Source organism: Neovison vison, chromosome 7 (assembly GCF_020171115.1).
Source record: "Neovison vison isolate M4711 chromosome 7, ASM_NN_V1, whole genome shotgun sequence".
In the NCBI taxonomy this organism is placed as follows: domain Eukaryota; kingdom Metazoa; phylum Chordata; class Mammalia; order Carnivora; family Mustelidae; genus Neogale; species Neogale vison.
Window position 1 is genome coordinate 132,745,037 of NC_058097.1, and position 8,699 is coordinate 132,753,735.

Here is an 8,699-nt window from a genome sequence, read left to right on the forward strand (position 1 = left end):
CAGGCTCACTCCATGGGCATGGCCATCAGTGAAAGAAGCAAAAACATCCTAATAAGTTGCAAGGTAAAAAAAAAAAAGGCACACACCACTGAAGTCAAGAAGCACAAAATGGCAAATGATCAAGTTCCAACAGCTAAAAAGATCCAAGACATTATGAGCTTTTAATGAGTGAAACATGCCATGAGAAAGAGACCTTCTGTCAATAAATCCAAATTCTGGTTCACTAATTAAACCATCTAATACAGTGTCTGAATATGTAGACACCAGACTTCAACATTTCTTAATTATATTCAATTCCGGGCATATTTTTCCATTTAATTGACATTCTAAAATGCCTTTACAGTCCTATCAGATAGGTACCAAATTCTCAAAGGACATTACTACACACTTCTGAATTCTGATTCATCTGATTGAAATTGTTATTCTGAAACTTTTCTTTGAATGTGGAAAAGATTCACACCCCCCACTTTGTCCATAACTCTAGCAACATTAAGGTCATCTATTTACATCTGGCCCACTTTCTTGTGTACCTTTCTTGGCAGTGGGGCTCTCCACAGCCAGGCCAATCTTATGAAACCAAGGCTTCAAACCCTGGCATGGAACTATAACCATGTGAATCACACAACACACCACTCAACCAATCACAGCACCGACCACCATCATTAAGGCACTGCTTAGAACCAAACACAGAGTCTCAAACTGCAGCCTTGAAATAGACTTTAGATACACCAAATATTTTTTTCAGATGCCCAAATTATTAATCATATGCTTAGACTTTTTAAAAAATCAACAAAATGTCATTTGCAATAGATGGTCTAGGTTTCAGAAAAGACCAACCTACCCCTTTACCACTCCTTCCAAAATGCGGGCCCATTCAGCTTTTGAAGAACACACCCGCCACACACACACACACACACACACACACACACACACACACACGGGCATGCCATGTTTATTCTGAAGGGAAAAAAAATGACATTTATACTATCATTAAGCACACTTGTCACTAGATTTAATCTGTATTTTCCAGCATGCTTTCAGATGATTACAAGTGTTAAGTAGCATCCAATGATATTTCGTAGCATTAATAATTTGGAATTTATTTCAAAATGTGAAACACAATCGCTGCTCCAACGCGCTCACTTTTTAACCTTCCACGGTACTGAAAAGCTTTAATTTTTATCAGATTGTTTGGAATTTAATTTAGTTGAAGTCCTGAAGTTACAATTAAACTTCCAGTTAACATTTCATATCTCTACCTCATTCAACGGCTGAACTCATCTCCAACATCTCAAAAGAAGAAAAGAAAAACTAAGAATTATGGAAATATCATTTGCAACTGCTCTGCAAAGTACAAACAGCAAGTCATGGTGAACATCCAAGGTAAAATTTCAAGCCTTCTCACACCCATTCTGGCAGCCAACCTTACCATGCATAGGGTTTACTTTATTATTATTTTTTTTAATGTGTGTTATAAAGCAAGCAAGAGACATGAATGCTGAGTTCCTAAAGGACAAAACACCTCAGAGTTCTCTGTGCCAAAGCTAATTCATAACTAAGCCTCAGAGGAAAACTGGGAACTATGAATATCCCAAGGACATCACCCTGTAGGAAGAAGCTACTTCCTTTGCATGCACCAGAACCGTGCCCACCAAACTTGGTAGATTTCTTCAACCTCCAACATTAAAAGGTGCTGTGATTTTTTTCTTCCTTAAGTATACACATCTTTAGCTAGCTAGCTAAACTGTAGTCTAGCTAACTAGACTGCAAGCTCCTTGAGAACATGATTCATTTTTCTACGCAACTCACCCCTTGAAACCCTTACAAATAAAAAGAAAATTGAGCAGATATTGATGGATTACATTGAATGCATTCCCTGAATCCAGAAATAGATAAAAAAAAAGACCTCAGGAGCAAGAGTCTAACATGGAAAAGGGAAGAATATTTATTCCTAGAGATGTCTGAAGCCTTCACAATTTCATTTCTCAGCTCCTGGGCCAGCCGTGATTACTATCTGGAGAAGGAACTGAGGCAAAGTCTAGAAAAACGGAAGATAAACTGACATTAGGCAACAGAGGAATGTTAACGACTGGCAAACTGAGGACTAAAAAATGCAGGCAGATGGAAGCCATGAGGGTCCCAGCCGTCTAATGCAGAGTGCAAGGGCTCCAGGTTTTCATTCACATTCCCTGAGGTCTGGGAGCTTTGGCCAGGACTCAAACTCCATTCCTGATGCCCGACCTTTGTAGTGGTACTTCTCAGCCCTGGTGACTTAATGAAATCTGCTGGGAGGCTTTAAAAGATAACTGATGTCTGGATCCTCCCCATGGAGATTCTGATTTAAATGGTCTGGATGCAACTTGTGCATCAGTTGTCTTAAAAGCCTTTGGGTGATTCTAAAGTGCCATCAAGGTGGAAAACTGCTTTAGGACCACTTCTGAGAGCCTTGGGTGGTGTGAGACACCTCAGGGAATTAACGGTGAATAATAATACGTAGTGCTATAAACAACCCATTAAAGTTTATGAAAACATCAAAAATGAATGATTCTTTAAAGGATCTGCTAAAGAGTAGTTTATTTATAACAATACAACTAAAAAAATCCCAGAATTGTTGATATAACCACTAGAAAGCCAGGGTGTGTATATGTTGGGGAGGAAGTGGGGGAGGTGGGTGCACCTGCAGGCAGGCTCCCAGACACCATTAAAACATGGAAGGGTCCTCTTCAAAGTTGGTGGTGGAGGGACCACCAAAGGAAAATGAAGAAAAGAGCCTGAATAAATTCTGATATCTTCCCAAAATAATAAATAACAGTCTAATAGCCTATTTGGTCTGTTCTGTGAATATGTTCTTCCAGAAAAGAAGCCCTGTCTTAAAGAAATGAAAGAATTAATTTTCTAATATCTTGCCCATATAAGGTTTCACTGAGAATTACCAAATTGGGTTGTATTCACTCTATATTCCTCCTAAAAGTTGACCTCTGTTCCTATTAATCTCTCCCTTGTCCTCGAGGACCCTTTTGTCAATTAACAAATATGCCCATGTGTTGATTCCTAGTTTGCACACATGGGTAACTCCCATCTTCCCAACAGAATTGTAAGCACAGATCAGCAACGATATATTTTACTTTGACAAAAGCTATATCTGAATCCTGCCCACTGCCTTGTAAAGGGAGGTAGGTTGAGTAAATATAACTGAAAGAAATTTAAAAAATGCATTTTTAAAGAGATAAAAGAAACAAAGAAAAAGAAAATAAGAAAAAGAAAAAAGCTTTTCTTAAAGAAACAAAAATAAAGAAAATGACTTTAAATTCCATGTGACTTTACAGAATAAGCACAAAGGGTAAAATTTAAGACATACAAGGGCAAGAGTTAATTAAACAAATTCCTTTACTAAATAGAGGCTAAAATCCACAGTCTTGAAAGCCTCTAAGTTCAGAAACGTGCAATACTAAAATCTATCCAAGGGTCCTTCACAAGGTCCCCTACACAACTTTTCTTGCCCAGACAAGGCCACACTCTCATCATCGAAGCGAGGACAATCCTACAAGGCTCCCCAGGCCTCCCTTTCATACATATCCACCCAGTAAAGGAAGCAACACACTTCCATTATATGGAGGGTTTGATTGTTACGTTTTGAAATTTGTGCTCTATTTTCTCTGACCACCATCAAGCCAGAAAATCCATTCTCAAATTTTTACCCTTTCTAGTTAATACAAATACATTCCAATCCTAGAATAGGCTAACAGCAAGACTAACCTGGGAGTGCCAATCCAATCCAAAGCTACTAGAACGGTCATTTGTCACTGTTACATGTAACTGACAGACTATTTTGGTCGACCAGAAATTGGCTGGAAGCCACTAGACAAGTGTCAAATATGTTCTCAATAAATTCAATCTGTGGCACTCAGCTGATTCTTTTTATTTTTGTTTCTTTAAGGAAAGGCATGCTGTTCTAAAAATTAGAAAGAAATTTGGGGAAAAGGAGGTTAATGTAAACAAAGACAAGAGCTTATTAGAGGAGTAGATAATCCTCAACTGACAGAAAATCGGTATGTTCGAGAAGCCAGTAGAATCAAATTGGCCAAAGCACAGAAAATATATTTACCCTCAAGGTCTTCAACCAGGAAGTCACCTAAGCACAAGTATCTACTTTGTGCCTCTTGAGCAGCAGGCACTGTGGTCAGCCTCAAGAGGACAAACTTATAAAACACAGACCCAACCCCCACAATTGGGTAGAAGGATTCCCACAATGACATATTCAACAACTACAGATTAGAAAAGTATTTCAGAAAATTTTATCAATAAGCAAGGCAATACACACAGGCGGTGCATTTCTGCCTTTAACATCTGTGGAAATCAGGAAGGAATTAGGCAGGAGACATGGCCCTCCCTCTAGGTCTGTCAGATCCCCTTTCTTTTAAATTTCCACTCCTCCCTGGTGTTTGTCACAATCAGCAAAGACAAGGGTTCATCAATAGTCCTTCCCCAGCAATCAAAGGAAATCAATCAGCATGGCCAGCCCACCTGATCCCATCAGATGATCCCCACTCTGTGCTCCTCCTGTCCAGGGGGAAAAAAGCCTAAGAATGACCCACAATAGAAGAAACCGAACACTCCCAATATTATCCTTTCCCTCTGGCCGCAGAGGAAAAGTCCCACCCATCAGTTAACCAGACAGATGTGGAGTGTCACCGAATGCCACACCCAGCTCCACAAAAGGTAAGATAAAACCACCTTGGTCCTATTTGCACTCTGAGCTATAAATAGAGCATAACACAACAGACACCAGGAGCACTCCTCAGACCAGCTGGAAATGACTAAATACCCTCTCCTCACTGGTAATTGCCTACTTCTTTCTATTTGACATAATTCATCATCCAGATTACAGCAGGTCATTCTGCAACATATGAAGAAAGCAAGGATAACGTAACCTGACACATCAAAATGTTCCTCTGCGAGCAGCCTGAAGAGCTGCTTTACAAAAAGCTGTGAGCTGGCAAAATAACCATATAGCATACAGGTCAGTGGGCATCCACTCTGCTTATTGCTACTCATTTCATTTTTGAGTAGCTCAGCACAACTGTAATTGCTAGTTAACAGACAGACTGGGTCCTGACTGTTAAAAAAAAAAAAAAAAAAATTCCCAAAAGAAGTCTGCCAGGAACCAAAATAAATAAAATGGGGGGGGGTGAGGGGGGAGCAGGGGGGTGTTGATCCCCAGTCACTGGTCAATAAACACTGGCTGTGAAAATCCTGCAGCTACAAGGGATGCAGCCAGCCCAGCAGCCACTGATTTCTGATCTCTGAGCCCCCTGCCTTTCATGTGGAGTTCTCTGTGTGGTTAAGATATGAAGACATTACAGCTGGACAGTTCTGGGAACTTTCTCATCCCAGTGCACTGTGCATAGACACTGGCCCCAGCAGCATTCACTGTCCAAGTTCCAAAAAGGAAACCACATGGATTCATAATTAAATATCAGCATTCGGTTTAATTCTAAGAGACAACTTTGCTCCTTGTAAAATGTTAAAAACCCTTCCCCCACTCCAACCCTATTAGGAGAAAAAAATCACATCAAAGCGCTGAAGTTATTATGCATTTTTTTGTCTTTGTCTCTTGGCGCCCTGGTTTTCTTGGCTGTTCTTTATTCTCTCACTGCTCAACTGCTCCAATTTAGGAATAAGAACTTAAAAAAAAGAAAGAAAGAAAGAAAGAAAGAAAGAAAGAAAGAAAAACAGGAACAATCCTGTGCAATTCCCAGGATTCTGCAGAATTTCCATCTCTCAATCCCTTCTCCCTCCTTCTCCCTCTTCCATCCCCTCCCTTCCTTGCCTTCTCAGATTCAAATCTTCACGTCACAAACCAGAACACCATTCAAGCCTCCGATAAACGTTAAGAGAAGTTCAGTGCCCGAAGGTAGAGGCGAAATCTGGGCTCTCCTTGGGCGACACTGACAAGGGGGAACCTCAAGTCCTCAATTCCTAGATGGCGGGCTTCCCCATTCCACCACCTGAACTTGCCGCCTGGATCCCAGGCAAAGTCGTCTGCAGATTTTCTGGCCGGTTCTCAGTCTCTGCATTTATTTTAACTCGGCCCGGGCGCAATCAGAGAATCTAATCCTTGCAACAAAGCCAGGAGCACAAATCCACCGTGATGAACTGGTCGGCCCGCTCCCCCGCCCCCTTCCTCCTACCGCCCGCGACTCGCCTTTGAAAAGACAAACGTTGGGGGCAGAAAATTAATACGTCCGAAGCTAGCTAAAGAAAAGCGGCAGAATACAAAGTGGCCGGGAGTGGTCTGGGTTTCGTGGTTTGTTTATGCGTTATCTTTTTTAAACAAGGACCCACCGAGGTGAACCCGGACCGGTCAAGCCCTGGGTGGGAGCGTCGAACAGCCCCCGGCGCCGCGCAGACAGCTCGCCCCCCGCCCCCTCTGCCGCCTGGCTGCGGCCGGGGTGAGTGGGGGAGGTTCGCGCGGGTTTGTCTGACACTTGTAAATGGAAGTGGGATCCAACTTGGAAAACAAACGCGCCGGTGTCTGGGGGCGGGAAGGAGCGGGAGGAGGGATGAGGAGAAGAAAAGAATCTTCAATCATTTGCGCGGTCCGCGCTTGCCTCCCTCCCGCCGGGGTTGCCGCAGGTTCGCCCAAACCCGAAGCGGAATCCCAGTGGGCGCCCGGCGGCGATGAGACCCGGCCGGAGACCGAGGCGGGCGGAGTCTGCCAGCCGCCACCCGCCGCCGCCACCGACCACCACCGCCGACCGCCCACGCTCCGGGGCCGCAGGCGCCTCTCCCGGCCGGGAGCCTCTCCTAGCCCCACAAGGCGACCTCGCCCGGTCACCGCAGGCTCTCTCGCTCCTCACATCCATTCAGGAACCCCCTTCCATTGCCCGGTTGGCCCCCATTATTACGAGGAGCTGCAGTCGCAGGATGCCATCATCTCTCTCTCTCTCTCTCTCTCACACACACACACACACACATCTCGGGGGCGCCCACCCCTTTCCTCCTGTCGCAGGCTACCCTAGAGGCTCCCTCAGCTCGCGGCCAAACTCTCGCCACCCCCGCATCCCAGCCCCAAGCGCACCGCCTCCTATGACAGTGGAGCAAGGGAAAGTGCACAATCAAAGTTGCTTTCCGCGAAGCCTAATTCAGGTCAATGTTTAACCATCTCGGAAAGCACGCGCGACAAAAGTCAGCGGGAGAAGGGAGGGAGGACCAGACCACAGCACCTCTAAAAATACCCGGGCTCGCCGCCTCGCGCACGCCCGGGGGCCGGATGCACTTTAGCTCAGCGACCCCCACTGGCGGAATCCTGGCGCGCAAGGCGCGCGGCGCGAGGACGGTCCCGGCTGTCTCCGCAGCTTCCCGGGCGCTCTCCCTCAGATCCCGGACCCAGCCCCGCACCCACAGTCGTCCCGGCTGGGGAGTCCATCCACACCCGTCCGGGAAGGGGCCCCCAGCGCAGAGCTGGCGCGTCCTCGCGTTCCCGCCTCCCGACCCAGAGAGGGAGGCAACGCACCCCCCGGGCGGTGAGACCCGCGCCGCTTTCTTTTCAAAGACAAGCAACCTTCACGCGTGCAAGCCCGCCCGCCAAAAATCATGCACTCTCCCTAGGCGCTCTGTTTCCTTCTCCCTGTGAAGGTAGCAAGAAAAATCCTCCCTCCCAGCCACTCCGTTAAAAGCTGGCGCCCCAGTCCGAGAGCCGCTGCCTCTCGGAACATTTCGCCCTGCCCGCGACCCCGGCAAGCCGGAGTCAAGTGTGCAGCTGACCTGCAGATCGTCCACAAACCCCTTTCACTCCCTAGCGAAAGTGGAGTCTGGGCCCCCTGCTCCGCCCTGCACCTCGGCTAGCAACGACCCAACTTGCGCCTCCAGGTCGCCCAAGTGCATCCATCGGCATCTGAACATCGCCGCTGCGCCCGACAGGCACCAGCTATCAAACAGGCTAGCAGCCTGGATCCTCCTATCCACCTGCAACCGGCGGCCGGGGCCTGGGGGACCCAGGGATAAGTGTACTGATCCGCAAGCCCCCTCGCGGCCCTCCCCAAACGCTCAGCCTCAAACTTGGCCAACTCTCCATACCAGCCTCCCGGCTACTGCCGCAAGACCGAGCCTATCTTCCCTCCTGGCGGCGGCGGCTCGGAGCTGTGCGGAGGCAGGAACTTTACAAGGTGAAAAGTTTCCCCACGCGCTCCGTCGGCTCTCGCCTACCCGAGCCCACCTCGCAGCCCATCTGCACCCGGCAGCTGGAGCTGTGCTCCTGCAAGCGCGCTTCGGCTGGTGCACCGGGCAGCCAAATAATTACGCTAAAATCCCCACGCACCCTTGCTTTCGCCGGCGATCCACGGCTCCACCAGGCGCAGCCTCCGTGGTCTTCCTCTCCGAGCGCTCCAGCCCAGGACTAGCCGGCCGCCCGGCCGCCGCCGCCGCAGTGCACGCCGCGCGCTCTCCCGGACTGGAGCCGCGGGCAGAGGCGCTCGGCGTTCGGAGGCTCGCAACGCGGAGGAGGGGAAGCCGGGAGGAGGAGAACGGCAGCGGGAGGAGGGGGACGGGGCGCGAGATCCCAATCCGCAGCCCAGATCACAGCGCAGCCTGCCGGGAGCAGCGCCGGCTCTCGTGTCTGCTCCGTGCTGCCGCCGCCGCCGCTACTGCTCGCCGCCTGGCTGCTCCCAGCTCCCCATCACAGCCGACGCCGACGCACA

The 8,699-nt window shown here is 48.0% G+C and overlaps 1 protein-coding gene across 1 annotated transcript in view; it reads right to left on the reverse strand.

Annotated features, from left to right (window-relative positions):
- Positions 1-8,382, reverse strand: part of FAT3 (FAT atypical cadherin 3) — a 641,086-nt gene extending 632,704 nt beyond the window's left edge. The window contains exon 1 of the mRNA XM_044258324.1: positions 8,321-8,382. The gene's annotated coding sequence lies outside the window, so the exon portion shown is untranslated. The remainder of the gene's footprint in view (positions 1-8,320) is intronic.
- Positions 8,383-8,699: the final 317 nt, after the last annotated feature.